At 47.6% G+C, this 17,043-nt stretch overlaps 1 protein-coding gene across 3 annotated transcripts in view; it reads left to right on the forward strand.

The window, feature by feature from the left end:
* LOC27209109 (chaoptin) overlaps nt 1-17,043 on the forward strand; it is a 205,707-nt gene that overhangs the window by 45,164 nt on the left and 143,500 nt on the right. Inside the window, exon 3 of one of the 3 annotated variants that reach the window (XM_016174293.3) lies at nt 10,345-10,586. The exons of the other annotated variants lie outside the window; for them this stretch is intronic. The gene's annotated coding sequence lies outside the window, so the exon portion shown is untranslated. The remainder of the gene's footprint in view (nt 1-10,344; nt 10,587-17,043) is intronic. 3 annotated transcript variants of the gene reach the window in all.

Raw genomic sequence — 17,043 nt, forward strand, 5'->3', positions numbered from 1 at the left:
ATCGCCTGCTCAGAGCAAATTATGGGTAATTTAATAATAAAATTAACAAACAATCAACAGCAAAGAAAGCATTGCCCAGCAAATTAGGTCCCAAAGGGGTAGGTAGACCGGTTCATAGATAAGAACGAGAGAGAATGCTTATAGTCGAGTTCCTCGACTATCAGATACCCGTTACTCAGCTAGTGTGAATGCGATCTCAAAATTTCGTCATTTTTCTGGAATATCAATAGATATTGGAGAATAAAATGAGAAAAAATTTAAAAAATTGTTCCAAAGTGTGGGCGTGGCTTTGGGGCGTTAGAGTGGGCGTGGCAAAAAGTTTTTTTGCAACTCGATACAAATTTACAAACCTAATAAAATTATGAAAAATTTCGAAAATGGTTCAAAAGTTTGGGCATGGAAGTTTTGTGCGGTTTGTAGGCGTTAGAGTGGGCGTGGCAACATGGGTCAACAAACTTGTACTGCGTCAATGTATCTAGAATCGGTATGCTGAATCTCAACCTTCTAGCTTTAGGATTTCCTGAGATCTCGACGTTCAGACAGATGGACAGGGTCAGCTGTAATCGGCTATTGATTCTGATCAAGAATATATATACTTTATATAGTCCGAAACGCGTCCTTCTGCCTGTTACATACTCTTCAACGAATCTAGTATACCCGTGTTCACACCGTTTGGTGTTCTAGAAAAATCACATGTAGCAGAGTGGGTGTGTTTTTAATTAAAACAGTATGTGGAATTGAAAATATTAGATGGGAATTACACACTTTGGAGAAAGGTCGAGTTTAGGATGCGTTCCGCAGCGTGGACACAATAAATCAATAAATTTTACGTAAAGTGTAAAAATGAGCAAAGGGTCAAGCAGTCAAGTCCCGAAGGGAATGGGGCGTGTTTAGTGTTTAGCTTGAGACAACTGTACAACTCCATTTGCAATTATCTCATACAAGTGTTAGTCATTAATCGAAACTGAGTGGAGCATTCTGACTCCGAGGACAGCTTTGCATTCATTGGCCTGTCTAATCTCCAATGCCGCAGAAACGCTTACCATTAGTTTTCCTTGGCTTCATTTTTACGGCATCTGGCTGATGATCTTAAGGAGCCTTTTAAGTTATTCAAATCGCTTTCGTGTTGCGGTCAGGCGAACAATGTGCGGTTGCCAGGACTCTGATCCTGTGGTGTCGAATCCGCTGCAACATTTATGAGCAGGTCAATTGGAATTGCCGCCCATGGTGGCAGCTGTGACAGGGAGCCCCGCAAATGACCGGCCTACCTCTGTAGGGCGTAATGCATCAACTCATTTATAAATCATACCCACATACCACCCGCCCACACAGCGCAAAGGGTCAATTTATGGCAAGGACCAAGTTTGGGGCTAAAGTGAGGTGGGAAGGGGCTAGGGAACAGTCGAGGTCACGCGCGAATGAATTTTCTGCTGGCGTATGAAATTTTTACGCAAACTCACACATGCCCATTTGTGTGAGAAAGCTTAGTGGCTCTTGTATGCAGAGAAAAAAATGTACGACGTCAACTGAGATATAGGCAATTGTAAAACTTAGTAATTGACCAGAAACTTTTTAATGCAAACTAAAGATCAATGCCCAATCACTTGCTTACACTTAAGATATGAGATGCCTATGGCTACATTTATTTATGAATAATTGTTAATTTATGAAAATTTATTCTGATACAATAATCCCAAGTAAAATCCATGAGCAATTTAAAATTCTTAAAATATGTATACATTCCAAAGCTACAGAATGCTTTCAAATTAAATTGCAGCCAATAAAAACTTTTAAAGAAAATCTTAAAAATCCATAGGCTCGAAGCCGGTTTCTTACAGTGCATTCATGTTTCTTTTTTCCTGTGTGTGGGCCGCCTACGTCAGCACTGACCAGCAGCAACTTATTTAGGTGGGGAAGTACACAAACGCACAGCTAGTCATTGAAAGTCAAAGTCAAGACAGGAGTAAAAGGACGAATCCAATGGAAATATGATGGTCTACGCAGGATGAACACGGCCAAAAGCCCTGCCTAATTGTTATGGCCCAAATGTCTTTTTCTTCGTCGGACGTATTCCAAACGCGTTCGCTGCCAAGAAAAGGAACTAGGGATGACGTCAGAGAAGAAGAAAGTATGGCGGAGAAAAGGTTTTGAATAGAATGAGCAAAATTAAAACGGAAATTAGGCGAAAAATTAGCGGCAGCAAAAAGACGGCACAGAACCTACGAAAGCGAAGACAAGAGAAAACGAGAAGCCAAACCCGAAAAGAGTCCAGACGGTTCACGTCGAATGTGAAAACTGTCTCTCATGAATTTTCCAATATTCATTTTGAAATTTTTTTGACTGGAGTACCGTGCAGTCAATGGGGTTTCGGAAACTCACTTCATCCCCAAATGTAAGCAACAGTAATGTATGCATAATTAGCTGGAATAACTTAATTGTATTGTATATTAGCACATTTCTACGAAGATCAATTTATTAACTCTAGTTCCAAGAACATAATTATTATTATTTTTTTTCTAATTTTATTAAGGCAAACGGGCTAGCTGAGAACTCCTTTGCGACCTTGGTCTCTATTAATTCAGTCCTTGCAGGCGCTAACAAGGTTAGCTATAACAATAACAATGATTTAACAATTAAATAACAATGATATAAACAACATAACAATTATGTGGTCATCATCTTCACTTCTGGCTCTTGTCAGGGAGGGCCGTAGCATAAGGTCCCTCGGCTATCTCCTGTGGAGCCTTCTGGGCGTGCGACCTCTGGTTAGTGCCTTGACTAGGCTATTTCTATGACGCTATAAGCTGTCGTGCTACCGGCTAGAGTGCCTGGATACGACGGATTTGGCTGTTGCAGCCAAGTTCCAGATTTGACAGCCGTACCTCCATGTTGAAGCTATGATTTGCTTGTAAATTGTCACCTTGTTGGAGAAAGACAATTTGCTTCTCGAATTTATAAGCCAAAACTGATTTGACGCCGCTGCACGTAAACGCATTCTCAGCGTGTTTCGAGAAGGTAAGTCTCCGATGCAGAATTACTCCTAGATATTTGGCTGAGTTTGGCTGGTGGACAGGGGTACCATCAATGTGCACAGCCGGTGGTGTTCTCCGTTTAAGCCTGTAGTACAAATCCGCTGATTTGTCACCATTGATTCCAATGTTCCAGCGCCTTGCCCATTCAAATGTTGTTGCAAATTCCTGGATGCCATCAGCAGCATCGTGTTCGCAGCGGGACATTTAGGTGACACACACGTCAACTGCAAATGTGGCCAACATTGCCGTCCAGGGTAGGCTAGAGTCTGGCCGCGGCATGACGTAACTGTACAAACAGCAAAGCAGAGGACCAACTACACTGTCACAATCTGCTCATATGAGAGAGCCTATTGGAATAGGACCGCAAGCCTTCTCATTTCGAGGTACGACCTCAGGAGGACGAAGTGAGGCGCAGGCAGCGTATGCTTTAATCTTAGCCGGAGACCGGAGTGCCCTATCATATCATACCCTATCATACCCTATCAATCGTCTCTCGTACATCCAGGAAGAGTGCGTTGCAGTACTCCTTGTTTTCAAATGCCGATAGAATTTGCTTGACCACTCGTTGAGGTTGTTCTACCGTACAGCGTCGAGCACGAAAACCAAACTGGTGCTCGGGTAGGATACCCTTGGCTTCCATAACCCTGACCATCCGGGTGGCAATTAGTTTCTCAAACACCTTCGTGATCGAAGGGAGGAGATTGATTGGCCGGTAGGACCCAGGGTTCTGTTCAGGCTTGCCAGGTTGGGATGAAGCCGAGCTTCCACTATGGAGGGAAGTATTATAGATGCCCATGGAATCATTCCATGTCATTGTGCCTACCGAATAGCCGCTCGATTTTGGGTTAACCTGTAGCTATTGCATCAAGGATGATTAAAAGCGGTAGATGGTAGGAGCTGAGCTCAGCAGCCGACCGTATCTCAGCATGTACAACCCATAATCGATATAGTCAGGGGAGTCTTTACAGCTGTACGAGAATCTTGTAGGACCTCCGGTTGCTAGGGAGTTCATATCAGAGCTTAGGACCAGATTCGCTAGTGCACGCCCTCTTCGGTTGCATCTCCCCGCTCCCTATAGCCAGGATGCATTCCAGTAGCTCACGACGAGGATTTTGGAACATTGTTGCTCCAGAACGCCTTTGGATTCGTCCGAAATCCATATGGATCTCAGAGGGCAGTATATCGCACCAAAATTGACAGGTCCATGACACGCCATCTCGGTGGCTGCAAACGCGAGTTGCACTTTGTCAGTGGCTATTGGTGCAAGAGGAAAGTGGACTAGGCTGAAATTGACCAAGATCGCTGCACCGCCTTTGGCGTTACCGTCACTCGGGTCGTTGGCAGTGTGGCCTCAAATCCATATATTTTGTCTCCTTGTAATGAGTCTCGCTGAGCAGCAGGATATCGATTTCTTAGCACCGCACAAAGCATTCCACTTAGGGCAGCTTCGTGGACACGCCATCGGCGTTCCACACTATGGTGCGCAGCGGCATCATTCTAGCGCTTGACGCGCTTGGAGAGCAGTGAGCAGATTGATGATCTGCACCTGCTGCTGTTACTTTTGTTTCATCATCATCATCAACTGTGAAACCAACTGAAGAACCGAGTGCCAAGCCGACAACTCTGAAACCAACTGAGCGAACGAGTGCAAAGCCTACAACTCTGCCAACTCCGTTGCAACGGAGGGAACGAGTGCTCAGTCCATCTCTGGAACAAACTGACGGAACAACGACCAAGCCTTCAATTCTAAAACCAACTGAGGGAACGTCGGACAAGCCAAGAACTCTGAAGCCAACTGAGGGAACAACGGCCAAGCCGACAACTCTGAAAGCAACTGAGGGAACAACGGACAAGCCGATAACTCTGAAACCAACTGAGGGAACAGTGCCAACACGACAATTTTGAAACGAACTGAGGGAACAACGGCCAAGCCGACAATTTTGAAACCAACTGAGGGAACAACGGCCAAGCCTACGGCTCTGACACCAACTGAGGGAACAAGGACCAAGCTGACAATTGCAAATCCAACTCAGGGAACTCCGATAACTCTGGAACCAAATTAGGGAACAACGGCCAAGCCTACAACTTCCGAAACCAACTGAGGGAGCGAGTGCCAAGCCGACAACCCTAAAAACCAACTGAGGAAACGAGTGCCAAGCCGACAATTTTGAAACCAACTGAGGGAACAACGGCCAAGCCGACAATTGTGAATCCAACTCAGGGAACATCGGACAAGCCGATAACTCTGGAACCAACTGAGGGAACAACGGCCAAGCCTACAACTCTGAAATCAACTGAGGGAACGAGTGCCAAGTCGACAACTCTGAAACCAACTGAGGGAACAACGTCCAGCCTACAACTCTGAAAACAACTGAGGGAACAACGGACAAGCCGATAACTCTGAAACCAACTGAGGGAACAACGGCCAAGCCTACAACTCTGAAGCCAACTGAGGGAACAACGGCCAAGCCTACGGCTCTGAAACCAACTGAGGGAACAAGGACCAAGCTGACAATTGCAAATCCAACTCAGGGAACTCCGATAACTCTGGAACCAAATTAGGGAACAACGGCCAAGCCTACAACTCTGAAGCCAACTGAGGGAACAACGGCCAAGCCTACGGCTCTGAAACCAACTGAGGGAACAAGGACCAAGCTGACAATTGCAAATCCAACTCAGGGAACTCCGATAACTCTGGAACCAAATTAGGGAACAACGGCCAAGCCTACAACTTCCGAAACCAACTGAGGGAGCGAGTGCCAAGCCGACAACCCTAAAAACCAACTGAGAAAACGAGTGCCAAGCCGACAATTTTGAAACCAACTGAGGGAACAACGGCCAAGCCGACAATTGTGAATCCAACTCAGGGAACATCGGACAAGCCGATAACTCTGGAACCAACTGAGGGAACAACGGCCAAGCCTACAACTCTGAAATCAACTGAGGGAACAACGTCCAGCCTACAACTCTGAAAACAACTGAGGGAACAACGGACAAGCCGATAACTCTGAAACCAACTGAGGGAACAGTGCCAACCCGACAATTTTGAAACGAATTGAGGGAACAACGGCCAAGCCGACAATTGTGAATCCAACTCAGGGAACATCGGACAAGCCGATAACTCTGGAACCAACTGAGGGAACAACGTCCAGCCGACAACTCTGAAGACAACTGATTGAACAACGGCCAAGCCAACAACTCTGAAAACAACTGAGGGAACAACGGACAAGCCGATAGCTCTGAAACCAACTGAGGGAACAACGGCCAAGCCTACAACTCTGAAAACAACTGAGGGAACAACGGACAAGCCGATAACTCTGAAACCAACTGAGGGAACAACGGCCAAGCCTACAACTCTGAAAACAACTAAGGGAACAACGGACAAGCCGATAACTCTGAAATCAACTGAAAGAACGAGTGCCAAGCCGACAATTTTGAAACCAACTGAGGGAACAACGGATCTCAATGGGCTTTGGGTTTTTCTATCTCTTAAATTATATAGGACTTTACTAATCATTTTCCACCTTCGAATACCTGAAAAGTATGAAAATTAAATACCCATTAAGATGGTCGAGAGTATAATTCTTCTGCCAGCATTCCCCCATTCAATTTAAGCGTTTGCCAACCAGTAAGCAAAATTTAAACGAGTAAAGCCCAAAAATCCGAGGGCAAATAAACGACAAATGCGCTGGGTGCGGCTGCCAGAGGTAAAAAGTAGAGGACCACAAGTGTCTTCGGGTAGCGAAAGGAATGAAAGTTGCCTAAAGCCGCCTTCCCCCAGTCATTTTCCCCACATTCTCGCTTGTTGCTCAACTCACGGGATTCCAGGAAAAGTTGTGCGAGGTGAAAAAAAACGACAGCGAATCTCGCTTGGCAACTAATTCAAGAGCGGCTCATTAATATGCGGTAGGCGTGGCAGAAGAGCTGTGACAAAGTAAAAGGTGGGTGGAATGTGTGTGAAAATACAAGAAGAAAAGTGTGAAAAATTAAAAACAAATTTTCCCAGAGACCGGCCACAAACGATAGGCTAATAAGAGACCTTTGGCCGAAAGAACGCCACTCATTCTGGCTGGAAAAAATCGGCGAAATGCCCAAACGTGAAATGCTGAGCTAATTTTTCGAGTTTGCCGGATGAGGAGTAGCCCGTTAATGTGCTCCTGACAAAGAACGCTTAATGCTCCATGAAAAAAAATCGATAGAAGTAGTCAAAAAAAGGTTAAAAAAAAAACACTAACCATATTTAAAAAACTCTAACGAGATGGTGAGCAATCTTGACTATGCGAGAAGCATGTATGTATGTACACATGTACCTCAATGCAGCTACTAAGGTTTTAATTATTTATTTGTCACAGTGATAATCAAAGAGTTCATACCAGCCACAACGAATCGGGCAAAAGATACTACAGTACTTTGAAATCCGATAAATGTTCCAAAGGTGTGAGTTAAATTCGGATTTAATGGCATAGAATGGCGCATAAAGGCATTGCAAATGGAGAGTATGTGAAATGTAATTTATTTTAAAATTGGTATCTTATATTTGATAGTCGAGGCTTTCGGATGCAGCGTTCCTTGTCGTATTGAATTAGCTTGATTAAACTCAAAAATACCTTCGAACAAAGAGCCAATAAGACGGCATTGCTGCACAATTGCTTTGTAATAACGTCATCAAATTACTTTAATTATTATGACATCCTCATGCGAATAGCTACAATAATATTGCCACTTGAAAGTGCACTCCGCTCATTGAATTGGCTTGCGGAGCGGCAGACTGTTTATTCCTTTGACGTCATTTGCCTAATGGAAAATGAAGGTTTTATTCCTCGTTTCGGGCTCTTGGAGTCTCTTGAATAATTTAAATTCGATTTGAAAGCTAATTAGAGGAGTGTGCCAATCGTGAGGCGAGGTTGATTAGTAATGCAAAACTTCGAGTTTCGATAATACGCTCTGAACATTATACACACATATACATACATGAACATAAGCGAGTGTCTGTGTGGCTTGCGCCTTGAAAGTTTTCCACACTATAGAGCTTCCCTCTCTTTTTCCCTTTCTCTCTAACCGCTTGACCCTTGCCGTCTCTCTCTACCGTTTATACAGGCCGTTTATACAGATTTTTGCCGCTTCTAAGCGACTAGGGACTAATGTGACCTCTGCAAACTAATCAGAAAATGTGTTTGCCATTGTTGTTGTCCCTCGGCTTGTTCTTGTCATTTCGCATAACGACTACACTCACGAAGATCCACACATACACTGCGAGAAAACGGGGGTACTGCGCTCAAATAATTGTATGAAGGGAAGCCACTTTTTTTGGGGTCTTATCTGGCGATATTGCATTCAGAATATGAAATACACAAATAGACAAGCCAAGCCAAGTGCTTGGTGTCAGCTCAATGGAATACGAGGCATAAATGGATTGGAAGACAAGGCTTCCTTGGCAGTGTGTGATTATATAAGCACAAATTTGAGGTACGACCAGGATTTTCTCTCAGTGAACCCATTGACAAGTTATGTGTGCATATGTAATTTAGTTTTGTTATTGTTGCCCTTCGTTTCGCATCTCGTTTTCCTTTTCAGTTCGGTTCTTCATTCTTTTCCAGTTCAATTCTATTTGCCAGCTGAATCCCCACACCCACCACCCACCACCCACCCACCACTCTCTTCAACCATCACTGATGCCCAGTTTTGCGTCCCGTTCCCCACCGCACAGTCTGGCAAAATATTGACTGACATTGACTGTACACCCAGAGGATGCTACGACCCCGGAAGAGCCCGAAAAAATGTCGTGGACATGGAGCTTATAGCCCCAAGATGCTTGCAGACACGATTTTTCTATTACGCCCTGTTATGGCATGTGCTGTCTCTCCTGCCACCATATACCCATCTCCTTCGGAATGCGTGTGTGTGCTGGGTGCCCGGTTAAGTTTAACAGTCAAGGACTTTGTTGTTGAAATGTTGACTTTTGTTGATTTGGCTCACTCGCTGGCACTCACACCATTCGACTCCTCCATACGAAGAACGCACACAATCACGGCACAAGTCATCGATTACTCCGCCCCACACACGGGACACTCCGCTCCCAACTCGGATCGGCTCCCAGTTCAGTGCTGGGTGCCATGTAGTTCACGCCAGGATCCCCATCCAAGGGGATAGTTTTTGCTTTCAAAGTAAGGAAAGGAGTCCAAGAAAGGCGGAGCTCATAGCATATTTATCAGACTCTTTGTTTTATAACACCCTTTTTTTGGGTTAATTAGTTACTTTTTGTGCTATGCATCCAAGGCGAAAGGGGCTTAATGTGACATACATACATATAACAATCTGCGTTTGTGGAAAGTGAAACTATTTCCACAAATTCTCAATATACATACATTGCTTCCACTTGTAGACACATATTTTGTGCGATGTTAGCCCAAACTTGGTACACAGTTTCACAAATTGTAATCAATAAATCACTTACAAGAAAACCATCTGGCATTAATAGAAAATTTGTTGGCTGTAGTACTTAAATATATATAAAAATATATGTATAAATGAAAAGGAACATTCAGAAGTTTTAGGCCGCTGGAAAATGCGAAAATTATCCAGAGTTAGCTAGGAAATCTCTTAAACACAGCAACTCCACCGCCACAGAAACGTTCGGAAGGCAACTGAACTGCTGGTGAAATGGATTGTCATGTGCATTTTAATTTCCGCCAATGATATTCAACACACACACACACACTCCCTCCCGCACACATGCGGATCAGTGTGTTTGTGAAAAGTTTGCTCAAAGTTTAGCCATGTTTTGTATGCGACCAATAAGTGCCATTCAAGGGCCGTGCAGGGGCGCTAGAGCGTGTGGGTGCGTGTGTGTGCGTGTGTGTGCGTGTGTGTGCGTGTGTGTGCGTGTGTGTGCGTGTGTGTGCGTGCGTGAGAGAGGTCTTTGTGTCCGTTTTGTGTTTCGCTAATGAAAAGGATAATCAACGGGTGGTCCGCAATGACTTCCCAAATGATGGAATACAAATTTGTGTGCAGATCTATTTGGGGAAACTGAACTGATTGATGAATATGAAAAGCCGGGTGGGTAGCTACAAAATCATAATTTAGATGGGTTATAAACTCGCAAATAGGTGATTTGCATATCTTTTAAGTTAATTGAATGCACAGTAAGGAATGTTTCGATATGAAAACGAGAATGCACGTAAATGTATTTTTCAGGTGCACATTAAATTTATCGAAAAATTACGCGAATAAAGGAAATAAAATGGTTAAGTCTCAAAGGGAATCTTTACCAACCGAAAACATATCTATTTTATTTCTTGTGTCTTGTTTTTAGGTACTAATTGATATTTTTAAGGGCGAACAGCTAAATGTAATGAATGGCAAATAGTCCACGTGATTGAGCTAATTTCTCCAACCAACCTTATTCGTCAAATTCATCGTCTACCCGCCTAAGCTTATCTTTGCCAAAAACATAAACAGCGAGTTTCCATAGACGTTGAAGGTCTTCTTCTGAGCCTTCAATTTGCATCGCTTGGTGGAAGTTCCCCAGCTTAATCTGCTCAGTTCTTTGGCGAGGTAAGTCGTGCATAAGCTATGCTCTCCCTTCAATCCTTCGGACCATCACTTGTATTTCAAGTACACGGAAATAATAATTGGTGCTTTGCTTTAGAGCTAATTTGAAATGGTGTATTTCTGATTAGTCAAAGCAGGCAGTATTTACTTTATAAAAATCATTAATTTCAAATCAAAAGCAAGACTGCGGGCATCCGATTTATTATTAAGTGATGAAGTGACATTTTTATGGTACCATCCATTCCAATCGTGATGAATGATAATACTCTTCCGCCGGTGTACTTTCCATCTGCATTTCAAGGGGGAAACAAACTTTCGCTGTTCTGGTGTACTTTTGCACTTGAAATGACCGGGCAGCAGGCGATGAAGTCGATGATGATGGTTATTATTACAATGAGCGGAAGCCCCAAGGACGAGCTGCCATTAGACAACTGGCGGCGATGCTTAACTATTTTGTTTATGAAAATTACACGGCGATGCATCGCGATGTTGGCGTTGTTGGCGATGACCTCAGCTTGAAGTTTAACGTTAACTTTAACTTTGGCTTCCACTTGGACTGCAACTTAAACTTTGGCTTCCACTTCCGGCGAGGAATGGCAGATTCGGGGTGGGAAAATGGGATTTGAAATGGCAATGGAAATGGCTCCTCTTGACTAACGGCAGTTTCAGTTTCCACAAAAAGGAATACCTACTTGGACTTGTGTAGAAAAGCGGTAGACGCAAAGGCGAAGAAAGCGCCGAAAAAACGAAACAGAAATTGAGAAATCGAAAGCAAAAGCAAAAGGAGTCCGCAGGACGCGGGTGTTCAGGACTGAAAAGGATCCATTGGCAACTTTAGCCACACACTCGGCCCTCCCCCGACTTCCTTCCGTGTTGGCACCGTTAGAAAAGCGCGCAAAAGTAAAGTTTTTGCTTTGCAAACAACAACCAATAAAACTTTAAGCAATCTTCCACAGCTTCAGTAGGTTAAGGGGCAACTCCTACTGCCTGCAGCATAACTTTCGGCGCAAATGCCTCGCATACGGTTCGGTTCTGTTGGTCCGGTTTGGTTTCCACACTGAAAACCAATTTGGGTCCCCACAATAAACGTGCTTTATAGAGCCTTTGTACTCTACTTAAATCTGAGTTCTCTTAACTAGCATTTCAGTAATGATGTCGGACTTTCGTTGGGACAGTTTTAGATTAAAATATCATTGTTGGAGACTAATTCTTGTGTATATTGTGTTCTTTGAGCTGTTGCGAGCTAAATATACTTTTATCTTCCTTTGAAACACATTCATTTTCACTCCATCCAATTCCAATCTTAAATGGAATTCAAATTAATATGAAACTGCGACAATTTTATAACCTAAAGGTATACATAAAACTAATATTATGAGATCGGCTTGACGTTCATTTAGCGCACTACAGATGGCAGTCGATTTAATACAATTTCTTTCCGTGTCCAGATGTCTGGTGTTTTTTCCATGTCTGGCTGAGTTCAGTCGCGGTTTCCTGTGCTCAATTTTGATTTCTTTTTCCGCTCGCCACCCACTTCATTTTTCGTTGTTTTTAATTTATTTTCACTGCAGGTTCAACTCCTTGCCTTGTTCTTTTGCGCTGTCTGTCTCCTTCTCTCAGGTAGTGAGTGTGTTTTTTTTTTTTTTTTAATTCGTTTATTGAGTCCTTATTCTAAACTATATACTATACAACATAATAACATTTAAGAGGGCAAATCCAGGACTCCCCGCGGTATGGCCGTGAAGCATTGCTTCGCGAGGACGATCAGGGTTTGCTCACTCGTGGACCCTCCTGGCTCTCTCGGCTCTTCTGAGCTCGGTGGTTATCGCTGCGGCGAAGCTGTTGACCGCTTGCCATTCCGCCTCCCCCTGCAGCATGAATGGGACTAGGTTGTCCGCATTCAGTCTGCCGCCAAGTACGGTTTCCAGGGAGCTCCGTTCCCTAGTGTATTTAACGCACGAGAAGAGAACGTGCTCAGCTGTTTCGCTCCGACCACCTCCACACCATGGACAGTCATCCGCATCCTCGTGTCCAAAGCGCATCAGGTAGCTGCGAAAGCAACCGTGCCCGCTGATCAGCTGCGTTAGGTGGAACGTAATGTCGCCGTGCTTCCGCTCTAGCCACGGCTTGAGGTTGGGTATCAGCTGCTGCGTCCAGCGACCCTTGGGCTCGTTGGTCCACCTGTGCTGCCATGACTCCAGGGTGTGCTGCCTTGCTTCAGCTCGAATTGCCTTCTTGACGCCGGGGGAGAGTCTTCGACCGTGGGTTTGGTTGAAGACCACTTCGTTTTCCTTCGCTAACAGGTCCAGAGGCGGTATCCCTGCGATTACCAGAGCCGCCGCGTTGGACACTGTTCTGAAGGCGCAGCAGACACGTAAGGCCGAACGTCTGTGGGTAGCATTTAGGCCCTGGGCGTAGCTTTCGGTACCAAGCGCTTTTGCCCACACCGGGGCGGCATATAGCATGGTCGCTCGGGTGACGCTCGTCAGTAGCCTTCTGCTCGCCTGTTTTGGGCCTCGGGAGTTCAACATTATGTTTGAAAGCGCCCGATTTACTCCTGCTGCTTTAGAGTTAGCGTAGGCAAGGTGTTCCCGGAACGAAAGCCTGGTGTCTATCATGACTCCCAGATACTTGATTGCCCGAGAGGAGGACACCTTGGTACAGCCTACTTCGACGGTGGCCGTCTCCACCGCTTTCCTTGAGCTAATCAGGACAGCCTCAGTCTTCTCCGGCGCCAGCTCAAGCCCCATTGAACTGAGCCAATGTTCGATGGCCCTGATGTTTTGGTTGCAGCTTTCTTCGGCCTTGCCGGGATACTTGTCAACAACGAGCAAGGCCACGTCGTCCGCGAAGCCTACGATCTCGCTCCTCCCGACCAGCGGTAGACGAAGTATCCCGTCGTACATGGTGTTCCACAGAAGCGGGCCGAGGACCGAGCCTTGTGGGACTCCACCGGTGACCTGGTGCCTGAAGACGCCTTCCGACGACTCGCACAGTAAGACCCGATCAGAAAAATAGCTGCGTATGATCCTGACTAGGTAGGCTGGGACGCTGAAGCCAATTAGTGCTTCTAGGATCCGGTCCCATCTCGCTGTGTTGAAGGCGTTCCTGATGTCTAGAGTGACCATGAGGCAGTACTCTTTGCTGCCACCCTTCCATCTGGTGCCGTCGATTGCTTGGGCCGCTACTTCGACCACTCTGTTGACAGCGTCGACGGTGGACCGCGCTTTCCTGAATCCGAACTGGGACCGTGAGAGGTCACCCGCGTCGGCGATAGCCCTCTCAAGCCGAATACACACCAGTTTCTCCAGGAGCTTGCCAGTTCCATCGATGAGGCATATTGGCCGGAACGATGAAGGCTCCTCGGGTGGTTTCCCTGGTTTTGGGAGGAGAAGCAGCTTTTGGATTTTCCAGCAACTCGGGAAAACTCCTTCCTCCAGGCATTTGGTGAATGCCTTCGCAAACGAGTCTGGCTGGAGGTGGAGAGCAAGCCGAAGCGCCCTGTTCGGAATGCCGTCGGGTCCGGGGGCCTTGCCGTCCTTCAGCAGTTTTGCCAGCTCCAGGATCTCGTCACTGTTGACCGTGGCGTCGGAATCGACGTGGTCCCCAGTGGCTGGGTCGGCTGGGCGTAACCCATCCATCACAGGGAACAGGTGTTCCGCTACACTGCGGAGCATCGCTAGGTCCAGAAGCTTAGGAGTCCTGGTGTACGCCTTCTTGACCACCACCTTGTAGGCACTTCCCCATGGGTCGCTGTCGGCAGAGTCGCATAGGTCGAGGAAGCATTTGCGCTTGCTCTCCCTTATGGCTAACTTAAGCGTTTTTCTGCGGGCTCTGTATTCGGATTGGCGTTCGGCAAAGGACTCCGCACCTCTCGCGCGTTGGTAGCGACGTCTGGCGGAGAGGCACTCACGACGAGCCGTCTCTATCTCCTGGTTCCACCAGTAGACAGGGGCTCTTTGTCGGCTGTGCGGCCTGCTCGATTGCATGCTGGCGTCGCACGCGGCCTTCAGCCGTCTCATCAGCTCCACTGCCGTCAGCTCGGCTCCTTGTCTGCTCGCCATGGGTAGGAACTGCTCTCGAAACACCTGCGTGTCCAGAGAGTCCGTCTTGTATTTAATCCTGGCCTGGGCTGGTGTCTGGGCTTGGGACGAGGGTGGGCTTCCCAGGTCGCAGATAATGGCCAGATGGTCGCTGCCAGTGTAGTCCTCGCTGAGTCTCCACCTCGCTAGCCTGTACGACGAGCCGCTAGTGAAGGTGAGGTCCACCACAGAGCCCATTCCGGCGCGCCTGAACGTGTGCCGGTTTCCATGGTTGAGAAGAGCCAGGTCCAACGTCGCGAAAGCCTCCAGCACCATCCTACCTCTCGCATTGGTGGTTGAGCTGCCCCAGCTCTCAGACCATGCGTTGAAGTCGCCCGCTATTAGGACCTGGGTGCGGCCTCTAGCATCCGCTGCCAGTCTGTCCAATGCCCGGCTGAATGCGATTAGGGTCAGGCTGGGGGCTAGGTATACGCTGTACACCCACCATCTGCCTACCCTGGCCCTAACAAAACCGATGTCCGAAAGAACATCGGTTATTTGCTGGGTTTCTCTGCTGCACCTCCAGATCGCTGCTTTTTTGGTGCGGTCGAAGGCCCAGTCTGGGCTAGCCGGCGTTCGGTAGGGCTCGCTAAGTAGCGCGAGCTCCACTCTGCGTTCACGCACCGTCTGCACAAGCAGGTCTTGGGCTGCCGTGCAGTGATTCAGGTTTAGCTGAATCAGCCGCATCATTGCAGTGCCTTTGGTGCTCCTTTACCCGCCAATGGGCACTTCCGGGTGCCCATTTGGTGGTTGGTCGCTTGGCTACCTCTGTTTGCGCACAAGAAGCACTTAGCTTCGTTAGGGCACTCGGCGGCTTTGTGTCCCGCGGTCCCGCATCTGAAGCAGCACTGGCTTCTGTCCACGGTGCTTCTGCAGTGGGCCGCTATGTGGCCTTCTTCCAGGCATCTGAAGCATCTTTGGCGTGGCTCCAGCTCCTTGATCAAGCATTGGGACCATCCTACCCTCAGCTTGCCACGTTTGATCAGCGGGTCCGTCAGATTGGCTGGGACTGCTATCACCGCAGTCTTCCCTCCGTACTGCGATTGCCGAAGGCTCTTGATAGCCACGACTGCTGCAGGGATCTCTGCCTGGGCCTCCAAGGCACTCTTCAACTCGTCTTCCGTGGTGAGCTCGTCGAGGTCGCGAATCACAAATACCTTAGTTTGTGTTAACGCGCGAAGGCTGGCGCGGTCACCTAGCACCGCTCCCATGTCCATCTTGAGCTTCTGCGTCAGGTCTTGGGCTGAGGCACGTAGTTCGAGGAGCAGTTCGCCTTTGGCCGTCCTCTTCACCCTTGCTACGTTTTCCCCGATGGCCCTGAGCCTAGCGTCCTGCCCTCTTGTGACCAGGGACAGCACTTCGCTGTAAGGTAAGCCAGCTGTGGGGGTGATAACCAGCGCATCTGGTCTCTCCCTCGGCGGTCTCTTCTTGCGCGGTCCGGGCGGTTGCTGCAAGTTTGGTTGCGACTTCTTTCCCGCTACAGTGGCTTGGGGCGGAGCCCTTGGTAGGCGCTTGGGTCCCGCAGCCTTCTGGTGGTCGGGTCGCTGGGCTCTCTTCGCAGACAGCGCCGTGCGATCCTTTGGCTTAGGGCTGCCCTTAACGATGCACGGTTCTTCGAGGCCGGATGGGAGCTTAGGGGTGGTCTGTTGGCTAGCATCTGCTTTTGCCGTACGTCCGACCTTCGTTTTCTCCGCCTCCGGCAGCCTAGTGCGCAGCTTTAATTGGAGCTCCTTCAATCTGGCGAATGAGTTCTTCATTGCCAGATTAATGCTCCTCACCCCGTTGAGGTTGACCTTCGTCAGAAGGTCGTCCAGGATTTCTCCCATCTCCTCGATTTCTAGCTGGGGGGTCTTGACCCGCTTTGCTAGTTGAGCTCTGGTAGGGGGTGATGTTGCCTCCAATGGTCTCTTGGGGGTGCCATCGCTCGGGTTTTGGGGTGGGGTCCTTAAAACCTTTGACCTTTTTCCAAACGCCAAGCTCTCCTCTTCTTTGCTTGCACTTGTTGCATTGCTTGTTCCGACGGCCAAGTGTGCCGCCGTCGGGGCGGGGATGGGGGGAATGTTGGGTAGGGCCTCCAGAATCCGTGCCCTAGCCTCGGGATTAGCCGAGGGTGGATTTCCACATATGTGGCTGCCACCTGGAGTAATATTGTTTTTTCCAGACATTCTGATCTTTTGTTGCATTTTATTCCTACTGCCAGGTTTGCGGCTTTATACCTCTCGCCAGGTTTTAGGTTCACTGCCGGCCGATGCGGCGCAGACGCAGACCATTCTGCCGGCCAACTTGGCACAGACGCAGAATGGGTTTTAGATGTGCTGATGCCCGGCTGCCAAGAGTACAGGCACAGGCCACGTAGCCGCCCAATTTGGGTCAGACGC

This window comes from Drosophila simulans, chromosome X, assembly GCF_016746395.2.
Source record: "Drosophila simulans strain w501 chromosome X, Prin_Dsim_3.1, whole genome shotgun sequence".
NCBI classification, from domain to species: domain Eukaryota; kingdom Metazoa; phylum Arthropoda; class Insecta; order Diptera; family Drosophilidae; genus Drosophila; species Drosophila simulans.